At 41.2% G+C, this 12,104-nt stretch overlaps 1 long non-coding RNA gene across 1 annotated transcript in view; it reads left to right on the top strand.

Moving 5' to 3' along the window:
* LOC139773181 (uncharacterized) overlaps positions 1–12,104 on the top strand; it is a 127,291-nt gene that overhangs the window by 107,939 nt on the left and 7,248 nt on the right. The window lies entirely within an intron of this gene.

The following is a 12,104-nucleotide window of genomic DNA, read 5'->3' as shown; positions in this document are numbered from 1 at the left end:
TCCAAAGAAAATTTTCTATGAAAGTGTCGCAGTGGAAGTGACAATGACGAGATGAGAAATAAAATTATACTTCTTGAAGTTACTTCTCGAAGTTAATCCTATCTTTTCTCACAAACGTGAACATGTAATATATTAATCAATATCAATTATGAATCCAAAATGCACGTCACGGAAAGTCCACTTAATGCAAAATACGATCGTTCGGAATGTCACTCTGTGCCGTGCACCATTTTCGCGCACAAAGGAAATAATAGACTTGAATATCTCGATCGATTGGTCATAAAATCTGTATATTTAAGAAAAGAATTACTTTTTTTCAATCTATGTACTCTCGTGCGTATTTATACTTCTTCTGCAGCAGTTTCTTCATTATAATTAATGAATCGTGACTTCAGGTGTTTTTTTACTTACTATATAAAATCTCTTTTCCGCATTTTCGAGAAACGTGAGGTAGAAAATATTTCATGAGATGTATAACATTCTGAAATTGTTTAAATATGCTTCTATTTTTCTCTTGCGTCTAGAAATTAAATAAGAGGTGCTAAACGTTTTTAATTTTACAAATATCGAATAAATTTGCATGAGAAAGGGCGCAAAATGTTGTTACACGTGCAACTCAGATTGGATAAGTTCAACATCGCTGTAATGTTCAAAATGAGTGTATTAAAAATGGCTCCGGTTGTGCCCGATCGAGCCTGCCGCTCGTGAAGAGAGTTTCTCTTTCATCGCTTTAATCCTGGCACACGCACGTGCACGCACACGAGCTATCCTGCGGAGGGCGCGCGTACGCGCGCATCTACAAAGGGCCCCGGCGCTTTTCATTTCGCGGATACTCGCCCTTCTTCAAATTAGGAAAAAAAGGGGCGAGTACATCCCCCGTACTCTGGCCCACCATATCAAATTACTCCGCCCCCTTTCCACCTTTTTATCCTCCGCTCGCGCGTTCCGCTCGTACCTTCCGCCTCGACGACGGGGGTGCGCGAGAAAAAAATTCGTCCTCGCTGGGTGGTCGCGGAAATTGAAGCGGCACGGACCAGCATCCGGAACGAAGACGGTAAATGCGCTGTAACAACGTTCGTAAGCTTTCTCATGTACTCTTTGTATGGGCACCGCGCTACCACTTGCAATCAAGAGGTCTGCACACAAAGAGGGTGCGAGCGAATTCTCGGAAAATCCGAGTGGCTGTAACGTTACATCATATTTTTATTCGAGAGCGACTTATAATTGTCTCTTCAGGATTCATTTCTAATCTAAACGTCTTTCCCTTTATTTCTTTCCTTTTTTTTAGGGTAAGGTAGATTTCCAAAATCGTCTTTCGACGTAAAAACAATTTGTGCGCGGTAAAGAAATCACTCCCGACGTTATCTACCCTTCGAGGAAATTTGTCTTGCCGGTCATTCGTCATTCCCCGCGCGATTACCGTCGCTCTAACAAACCGGCCGCCGCATGGATTATCGCACGTCCTCGCGAAACAGATCATTCGACGGCATCGCCTCCTCCTCGCCGTCGTTATCGTCATCGCCGTGGGGTGTATCGCGGTTTTTTGTCTGGCACGACGTTGAAATTGATGATCGAGAATACCGCGGGCCGACTCGGGTATTTCACTTTAAGAGTTTTCGGACGAGTGAATAATGCGACTGCGGGTGTGTACGCGCGCGAGTTTTCGCGCGCGTGCCTCCGCGAAAGCGATTTCTTATTTAGGGAGGCTTTTGAACTTGATGTCATTTTTCACACACGCGTCTCTCACACCGTGCGGATGCAGCGATACGACGAGCGTCGCTTTTGAAACTTTCACGGCTTTCCCCTCCTCTGCTATCGCGAGGAAGAAAGGAATATTTCTCCGTCTACCGCGTGCGTTTTCCAATTTTCTTCACGCACGATGGTTGCGCCAGCGAAAAATGGGAATATCGGGAGACACGAACTCGACGTTCTACACAATCTCTTGAAAAATTGTTTGTCTACCAATACTTTGCGTCAATTTTAAACTGTCAATTTACCGTTTCGTGATGGAAACATGAATTATAACGAGACGAATGTAGAGAAGAAATGTAACAAATATATCTTGCTCTCGTGGGCTATTGCATTTTGATGATGCTTTTTCTTTATCATTGCGCGCTTTCGCTGAAACGTAAGTTCACAGAAAATTTTTTACAGAAGGCAATACACTTTGATTGCACATATCTTCTAGAATATACATATACAAAAATTTTGTAATATAAGTTCGAATATTGTAATATAGTTCGAATTCCTCTTTGCGTTATCTTATAAAAATTCTTGAACGATATTCAGAGAACAAGACTTATTGTTAAATAAATCCTTGATAAAAAGAAAATTACGATAACATGGCGTACATACCACAACTATATTTTTTCGCATGTCGTAATGTAATTATACATAATGTTATACGTTCGCGTGGCTTATGAATTTTAAATGAAATTCGGCAGAGTCTTTGTATCGCGTTCTGGTTGAAATCTGAAGAAATAAGTAGGAAGGTAATCGTCAAACAAAAGTTCGAATGTCTATAAAATAAACTCCTAATCGAGAGAATATCTTCTTGAGAAGATATAACTTGGGACGTGATGAGCAAATCCGTTTGGTCCGAAACTTCTCAGGAGACGAGAGAGAGAGAGAGAGAGAGAGAGAGAGAGAGAGAGAGGCTTAAAGCACGTCAAATGGAAGGGAGCGCTTGTGAGGAAGCTCATACAAGCTTGACACCCAGCATTATGATAATCCGGAATCGGTGCTGCGTTCTACGTGCCAATTCTCTCAGACGGGGGAGAAGGAAGAGAAGGAAGCGTGAAAGCCTAGGAAAGTACATTTTATTCGCCGACGAAGCTACATCGAGATTTTATATCCAATGGGTGAAAACATACAACGCGTAAAATGTATAAATAAGGAAACGTAGCGAGTCGCAATGTTATTTGCGTAGCAACACATCGCATATACGCGATACGTTTCTCTATACATTTGTGCCCTGAAATGTAATAAATGCGCAGGAACATTTTCCCGCATTGATCGATAATTCTTAACAATGTAATATCGTAAAATCTCCTTTTTATCCCAGCTTATCTTATTTGGAAATAAATTTATTCGATTAAATCAAAAAATTCACGAAAATATGAAAAATAGAATCCAGGCATTAGGTGACGTTTCTTGCTGACGATGTTCAAGACTATTCGAAAATGTCGAAAAATCTCTTAACTTGTCCTTCGACTGTCTAATGTATGCTTGCAGTCCACGGGAATGAAACGGACCGTGAGATCGAATTGGAAGGTTGCCCAGAGACGCGCCTAACGAACGTTACCCTAATAAAATCTCGCCCTCTTCCTTCCCGAAGGAAGAGAAGAGGGTCTCCTTAACTCGAACGGCGTATATGCCGGCACCATTCTCGCGCATTCAGCCTGACATTTATAATTCAAGGCACCGTCCTTTGCAGCCCAGAGAACGCCATTGCGTGCACGATGCAATACTAATTCGAGCCAAAATGTCTCTACTCGTATCTCCGGAATTTATTATTTTAATCATGACTCCGCACGAACTCTCGCGCACGACCACGTGGAAGCATGTAGCACCGCAAACCGTTTGTCGTTGCAATGACCGAGGCAAGGCAGCAGGGTTTATTCACAGCAAGTTTAAAGACGTACTGTTCGTACGACAATCATATGCATGTATACGGGATTTCGAGCGACAAGAATCATTGTCAGTGTACGCAATGACAATTATTTCAAATAATCTCTTCTTGGGAAATTTTTTTTCACAAAGGATCTTTTCGACTGTCGCAAAGTCGCGATTGGAAACATTTCACTTTTCGTGAAACTAAAGGCAAATCTCCGTTTCTTTCGTTATCTCTCTTTCAGAGATAGCGCTGTAATTATTTCTAAAAGTGATAAGAGATTATACGCACAGAATTGTACGGGGGAGCCGGTTTTAATACGCCGACATCTCAAGCGTTATTCTTTCCTTCTTTACGCAGATGGCACGATCTTAATCTACCCTTGTGGATCTACCTTTAAATGGCCGCGAGCGTTCCGGGCGTTTTATGAGTTTAATTTGGGACGCAGACGGTTTCTCTCCGTCGTACGGGTTTCGGTTCTCGCAAAATTCACCGAGACATTTAGGACGTCTCGTGTAAGGCCGAGATCGTCGTTGGCGCAGTCGCGGGATCGGTAACAGCTTGCCGAACCCGCAGTTTCGGATATCGGATTACGCGTAGGCGCGCAATTTCTCTCGGCCGGTCGCAATTAAAGTATAATTGCCGATTTCACGCGTGGTCCACGATTAAAGGGAACGACGGGTGTCGCTTCCCTTTGTCTCTCGAGTCTCGCTCGCGCACGTGACGGACTCTTCTTCCACGAACGTTTGAAGTTCCGTCAAATAAAGCTGGTCGCAGCATGACGCAACGTTGTCGGGAAAATAAAGCGAAGCACGCGCGAAATTAGGGGGAAGAACAGCTAATTTATTCGAGACCGAGGGACAGCGGGACCACCGAACTTCCGCGTCGGTATCCGCGTTCTCGCGGACTCTCGTCACGAGAATGGAATAAAAATGAATGCCAAGGGGGGCGAAGAAAAAAAAGAGCAAGATGTTTCGAGAGGGGGAGAGGGTGGAGGGTGGAACTTAATCCCCGAGGTCGGAGACATTTCCTTCGCGCCGTCCATCGCTGTTCAGCCACTTTCCCGCTGGTAATACCCACGGCGAGCGTCTGGGAAATTCTCCAAGTTAAGCTGCAGCAAGCTCTCCATTTTCGCCCACTCCAGAGTCTCTCAACAGGTTACCTGAGTTCCATGCAACTTCATCCCCGTTTCGCATCCTTAGCTTCGTCGTCTCGAATCGGCGCCGAAGCGGGCGAGACTTTGGAAACGAAACGTTTTATCCGTGCTAATCTTTTTCACATTTGCTTGTTGCGAAAACTGATTGGTTCGACGTAGGATATCTACTTCAAAGGTTTTTTTTATTTATAAAATGATAGAGAACAACTTCCTATAATATTAAATTATATGTTTCGATTTCGTGAAGATATTTGACTCTCCGGAAATCCCCCAAAATATCTTATTTGATGACGTTTTCAATTATTATTAGTATTAATTTATCACTGACATACAGACACATAAAATTATATTTCACAAATTAGTTAAGTGCAATTAATTTCCAGGTACAATATATTTTTAACTTCCAAAAAATAGTATACATATAGGTATGCATAAAAAATAACTTATAAAGTATAGAAGTGTGTGTAATTGCTTTACAAAGTATAAAAACCAAAACACATGCACGCATAAAATTATACGTAAAGTATATAAAAAATCTTGCTCGATTAATTTTAATAAAAATTTATACTTTATGATACATTCTCTGACATTGTGATTACAAACAAACATAAACTTTTGTACATTTGTGGAGTCGATGGATACTGGCCTACCTACGATCTTCTTTTCGTTCACGTTATCTTCCTCCTCTACCTGCTCCTCCTCTTCGGACGCGCTATGGATGATCGCTATCATCGATTGAAGCAGTTGTTCGAATTCCTCAGGCTTGTCGCCATTCTGCCGAGTCGGCATCGTTTCGATGGTGTCGTCGTGCGTTGCTGATTTTTCCGAGCCGTTCGGGCTCACTATGCTACCCTCGGAATCGGACATTTTACACCCTTTTTGTAACAGCGTCTCTCGGTGATATCCCTAAAGAAACACATCAAAGACATGTCATTAAGTTTGATTTAATAAAGTCGTATCACGATATTAAGAAAAGAGCAGGGATTTAAGGACTTCAGTCTTATTGACACTACATAAACATAATAAACACATTCAATATAATTATGTAATTTATTATGGCATTTAATATGTACGGAAATTGTTATTGTATTTTTATTACGGTGTCCAAATTTCTTTCATATATCCACACGATGCAGAATTCGATCGTTAAGCTAGAAGTCGACGCGACACCCGCGAGAATAGCTTCGGGCCCTTTTGCGCTACAATGGGAGTTGATAGATGCGATCAATGAGAATGATGCATGACGGACGATGAGAGTGGTTGGGGAAGCGAGGGGTGACGGGAAAAGAAAGGAGCTGGGACTCGCTTCGAGTGTGCGTAAGCGTGTAAAATTGAGCTATCCGCATTCATATCAGTCCTGCTTTACGACCGCGGCAGTCCTCGCACAGTGCCTCAATATTCGGATATTATTCGTAGGCGGACTTCTCGCCGCTATCCTTCTCTTAAAGCGCGCCAATACCGTCGTTTGCGGCGAAAGTTAGGAATATCCCCCGATTATGCTGACATAGCTTGTCTCTCCGTAGTTACCGTGCCTCCTCTCGCGTTATCTTCTTCTTGCCGCTTACACTTGGCCGTTCCTTGGCAGATAATCTTCCACTCTTTTTTTTACAATAAAATGATCGCGTCATCATTTTCCACGTCGGCTACCTGCCGAGAATAAGGTCGTTGGTTTTTTTTAACGCGTAACGTAATTTCAAAAATTTCTCATCAAGCTCAGCGAAACGTGAAAAATTTATTGTCATCGAAAATTAAATTAATAATTCGACTAATGCTTTCTGATGTTTGTAGCCTTTTTAAATACTTCCGAAAATTTTTTTATCTTTATAATGCATGACATTAATTTTTTTTATTATTTTAATTTTATTAACTGTGGGACTTTAAAAAAGAAAAAAACTTAATTTAAAAGAAAAAATTCCTTGGAATTTTAAGATTTTGATACTCTATAGGGAATTAATGACTTTGTACAATCCCAATATCTGTTGGAATGGTTATTTAGTTTTGTTAGAATTTCTTTCATATTTTAATAGAAATATTATCTTAACATATTGTATCGCTTTAAATTTCTTTTAAGCTTATGGTCCTATTTCGAGTAAATTTTCTTCCACGGCGAATGCTTCTATCGCGATGAAATCTCACGACTTCCGATGGCGTTTCATCACGATGTCTGTCGCGTGTGTTCTTCTTCTACTTTTTCTTAACACTTGTTGTGTCTTTCTTCGATATCTGCTGCCCCATCAAGCGACATTTTATCTTCCCGTTCTCCTGTCGTCACGAATTCCCGTCATGTTGCGCGATAAGGCAGCAAAAAAAGAGAAAAAAGAAAAGAAAAGAAATGTCTATACACTTCGATCGAGTGGAAGACTGTGAAAATTGCGTTTCTTATGCCTTTAACTAGTATATAATATCGCACGAAGAACGAAATCACGATTGCGTCTGCCTGAAGAAGTTTCCGTGTACAGAAATAGCATCGCACTTCGCGAAGTATTTATTGATTCTGGGTATGCCTATTGGCTTCTACCGGCTATATGAATTATTCATTAAAACTTGTTATTATTAAATCGGCGTACCTATAGCTCGCAACGTATTGCCGCCGAGTGCAAATGTTAACAATGAAAACACGTGCGCAGATGAATAATAAAAGTAATTAAAAACAACTTTATGGCAGTTGATCGAGAATAAACGAAGATTCTGCAATTGTTTACTAAGATGAAGTGAATGCATTATCATATATGAGAAAACACGTAATATTTAACACACTAGATCTTTCGTTACACGTGGAGAGTTATCGGATATTTGCAACGCAAATTGTTAGGTGTAAACAAGTATATTTGTAATAAATTTTGTTTTCAGTTACATATTTTAATCTTTTGTATATTTAACTGATTTTTCGACTTCGTCAAAGTGCATTTATTAAGCTACATTTATTTATAGATGTATAAGTGGAAGATTTGGTTTTCAGAAAAACCGACACATCTTGCTTGGAATAAAAATTATATTTCGTGAAGTTCACAGTGGCCACGGTCGGCTATTATCGTACAAACACTCCCTAGCAACGGCATCGCACCATGGCGACGTAAACGTTGCGCTTGTTCGAATTTTCGCAGTTCGGCCGTGTGTTACACATTATACTCCCTCAGATTTCCTTGTTCGCCAACTTAAACGTGTTTTCTACTCAGCTTTAAATTTTCACTTTTGATTATAGTGTGAAGTACCACGTCACTGTGCCTGTGTCATAGAGGCTGCAGATGAATTTCGATACAAATTATTTTACAAATCAACAGCAATATGACGTATAGAATTACATAGATTATAGATAATTACCTCTTTTTAATATGCTTCTTCGGAGAACGCGATTACGTAAATTTTATTGCCATTGAGAGATTTGAAGATTCATTTAACTCTTTACTAATTATGATCTGGAAGTATATAAAATAACGGAATTGGATAAATTGGCACGAGGTGATAAGTAAACAATGCACGGCAGCAATCAGGGAGACATCGATTGGCACAGCCCTATTTCTTCTCATCTTAATAACAATATCTCTACGACCATCGGCTGCCCACCTTCTATAAAATACGGGTGTGGTGATCGGAGCCGTTCATCAACACGCGGAAAGGTACTCGTCAGCCACTTCCTACACTCGTAACTACCCCGTAATCTCGGCCATTTCGCGGTCTACTCACCCCGTCTCAGTTTTCTTTCCTCGTTCGTCTTAACGCGTTGTTTTGCACCTGGCTAGGTTGTACTAATCGGGGGTTCGGTGGCGTCGCGGCGAAGGCGTCGCGGCGCCACTTGCCCACAACGCTTTCACAACACGCTCTTTCAACAAGCTACGGTGCGACCGAATTTCTCAATCCTCTTTCTGTTTCTTTGGATACACAAATTATTAAAAGAAAAATATCTTACAAAGATTATATTTAGAAGATAATAACAAAATTCAAATCTTTCTGTTAACGTCTGTCTTGTTTTAAAAAAAATAATTCCCTTTCCCGCTATACTCTTCAGATGTTTTTTCTTTGGATTATTTCGTTATAATGTTACATAATTATGAAGATAAGTATATAAATGTATGTACGCGCCGTGCTTTATATCGCCCGAAACTTCTCCCCACGATAAGAAGCTTCCCTCGTCGAGTGGCGCGAAGAGGGTCCCTTAGAATATACCGGATCTCATCCTTCAGATTCGGCAGCGCCTAATTAAAAAGCATATAATAGATTCGTGGATTTCTTTCGTGACGCTTTACGGAGGCCGTATATATACGTCATAAAGTTTTACGTTTTTCTCTCATACATAATTCATGTTCAGCGCGAGGAGTATAGTCTCACTTCGAGGAAGAGAGAGACAAAGAGCGATCGAGAGGTGAGGGGAAAGAGAGGGAAAAAAGAGAGAAAGAAAGGTTTTTTCACGCAGCACCGCGTGACACGCTCGAGATAACGCGAAGATTTCTTCGTTTCCTCTCTTCCTTTCTCTTCCTTCCCGTCCTTCCTCTGTCTCCTTTTTTTCTTCTTTTTTCCGGTTCTGACGTATCTCCTTGTGCGAAATCACGGAGCCCACCATCCTCTCGCCCGTCGAGCCGCGAACCTCCGATGGCGGCGCCGATCTCATCGTTACACGCCGAGTAATTTCGCCAGAAAATCGCATTATAAGCGAAACATTCGGGTGCTTCGATCTTACGGTGGCTGGTATAGCAGCGGTGGCCCACTACTCGAGCGGGGTTGGAGGGTCTCCAAGATATGCCGGGGCAATAATTCAACTACGGCCACGCTCATACGGGAGGGCAACGGGAGAGCGGGCTAATTCTCACCCCGGTGTAGTACCCACGGCGTGGGATAATAGATCGCGCAGATTAAGGGATTCTCGGGCTACGGAGTCAGACCCGGGTCTAGGCCGCTGCTCTCGTATTAGTCTTTAATAAAGAGCCACGGCAATAATTCATCTTAAGCGTCGCGCACGCGGAAAGCCCGCGCGCTCTCGAGGCGATCGTCGAAGTTAATAGATATCCCATAATACACTGACCCAAAGTTCCGCCGTTCTCCGTGGATCCCCGTGCAAACGTTGATTTCGGCACAAAGGAATTGCCGGAAGTTGAGCGTTAAGCGACTTAACGATGTGAATCCTGCGGCAATGGAGTACATAATCAGTGTCTCATTGCCGCTGACAGAAGCGTAATCTGTCTTTGACGTCTCTCATTAAAGAAGTTGAGATTTAAATGCAGGAAAGGGGTGGATAAGATCATTTTTCCTCGATCTTTTCGTGCGTAATTCTTTAATTTTATTATTGCGTAATAAAAAAAACCATGAATTAATTCAATATTCAACGAAATTTGTAATAACGTTTTGCAAATACGTTGGTTTACTCCTGGAAGTCATGTATTTCCTTCATTCTTCTATACGGAGGAAAGTATTCTATTTTTTCTTGTGCTGTTATATCGACTATGATAACAGGAGCGATAAAACTACGTTGAAAATTGCAACGGCGATAATAAAAATAAAAATTTATCGCCGGTATAAAGTCAATGAGGAAGAGAGATAGTTTCGCTTCCGTCGCGGCTTCGTCGCGCACTTCCACGTGAGCTTTTATGGTGAAGCAACTATACGACGGGTTATCGCATTAAAAATCTGAACGGCAAGAAAGATAAAAATCGACTTTTCCGAAGGCGACGCACGCCCGAAAGAATTCAACATCGCGTTCTCTTCCTTCGAAACGGACGAGTTCTGCGCGCGTCCATACAATAATAACGGTAACAATAACGCAGCAGCCTCCGGAAAGCGGATATGAATATGTATCAGATACATCTGTTGCCTCGTAACCCCCGGTGTTACCCGGCGAGCCCAGGAAAGGGTGCAGAAACAATTCAATATCAGGCCTGGAGTCCTTCTTCGCGACGCGGCGACGTGGCGGGAGTCGCCAGGCGCGAGGCTAATTTCCAGGCTGTCGGAGATATCGGAGAATTTATCAAGATTCACGTCAGTCGCAGTTGAATACTGCTTCTCTGCCTTATATTTAGCGCAGTCAGATCGCGCGGCTGTCGAAGCGGCCAGCGAGGATATCCTATTTCGCCTTCTTACCAGAAGGATATTTGAGAAATTCAACATTGGAATCAGCTAAATCGTAAATAACGACTGATTAATCAGTTATGCTGATGCAATGCAGAATCAATTTCAGAACCGGTTTTCTTTTTCAGACAATATTATAATTGATACTCTGGCCTTATATGCTACATATGTAAAACCGGTAGATGACATCAGAATGCATAATTATGTATGTTTTACTGGCAGTAAACTTGACCTTCAGTTTACTCAAAACGTACTGGATTTATCTGGTCACAATGTAAGTAATATGCTTCTAACTATTCCAGATTTTGGAAACCTCAGTTCTTCTATATGTGCTTATTTGCGATTCTTAATGGATCCGATAACCAATTATCGTCTTGAGTAGCATTTACTGCGCACATTGGACAAAGAAAGACTTTATCGTGGAGAGACGGCCTTCCCCGACAACAGCCTTTCAGTAACAAATTAAAGATTTTAAGCCGAAAGTAATTAGTTCGGACGGACGAGGTGTCACTTTATGAAAGCGGGGAGACAGAGAGTCAGTCTTCATTGTCCTCGGCATTAATCCTTCGGGGACGTTCATAAGTTTTTGACTCGCCGTCTCGTGACATTAAAAGCTTCTGGCGCGAATTCTGAAAGGCGCAATTTACGTATTTTTAAGCGATCTTCAGTATAATCCAGGTGTTTATCACAAATACAGTTTTAAAGGCGTAATAATTGTAACGGGAACTTTTTTAAGGAAATTGCAGGGATAACAATAAAAAATAAGAACAATCGAATAAATAAGAATTAAATTATATTTATACGTATAATCGCGCCTTTTATTTACAAAGAAAATAATATTTGTTACATGTTTTTCTCATTAATAACACAATAGGAAATGAAGTTTTCATCATACTGTCCAAATTGTAATCTTCCCCGAGTCTCCGTTGGTGATTTATCTTGGCCGCAGCTCCGCGGAAAAATATCGTTTCGAGGAAACGGGATTTAAAGTTTGGAGTTTATCTAAGACAGCGGCGCGCAGGCAGTCGTAACTTTTCCGTCCTTCGAGTTTTAAAATACGTAACAAAGATGTAGCTACAATATTACAGAGAATAATAAATGTTTCCTAAATCTCAAAAACAGATTTTCGCGATAGGCAATATTTAAAATAATTTATCGCAATGTGTTACCTTTATAATTTATATTACAACTAACAGTAATATAATTTTAACACGTAAGGGTTTAATAATCTGAGAGGTACTTTACCTTCAAGACTTGCTCATAAGCAATTGCATCAAA

Source organism: Temnothorax nylanderi, unplaced genomic scaffold (genome assembly GCF_030848795.1).
Source record: "Temnothorax nylanderi isolate EJ_2023f unplaced genomic scaffold, tnyl_v1.0 TNYL_tig0058_pilon, whole genome shotgun sequence".
NCBI lineage: Eukaryota > Metazoa > Arthropoda > Insecta > Hymenoptera > Formicidae > Temnothorax > Temnothorax nylanderi.
The sequence above is the reverse complement of the archived record's forward strand: the minus strand, read 5'-3'. Positions and strand labels throughout refer to the sequence as shown.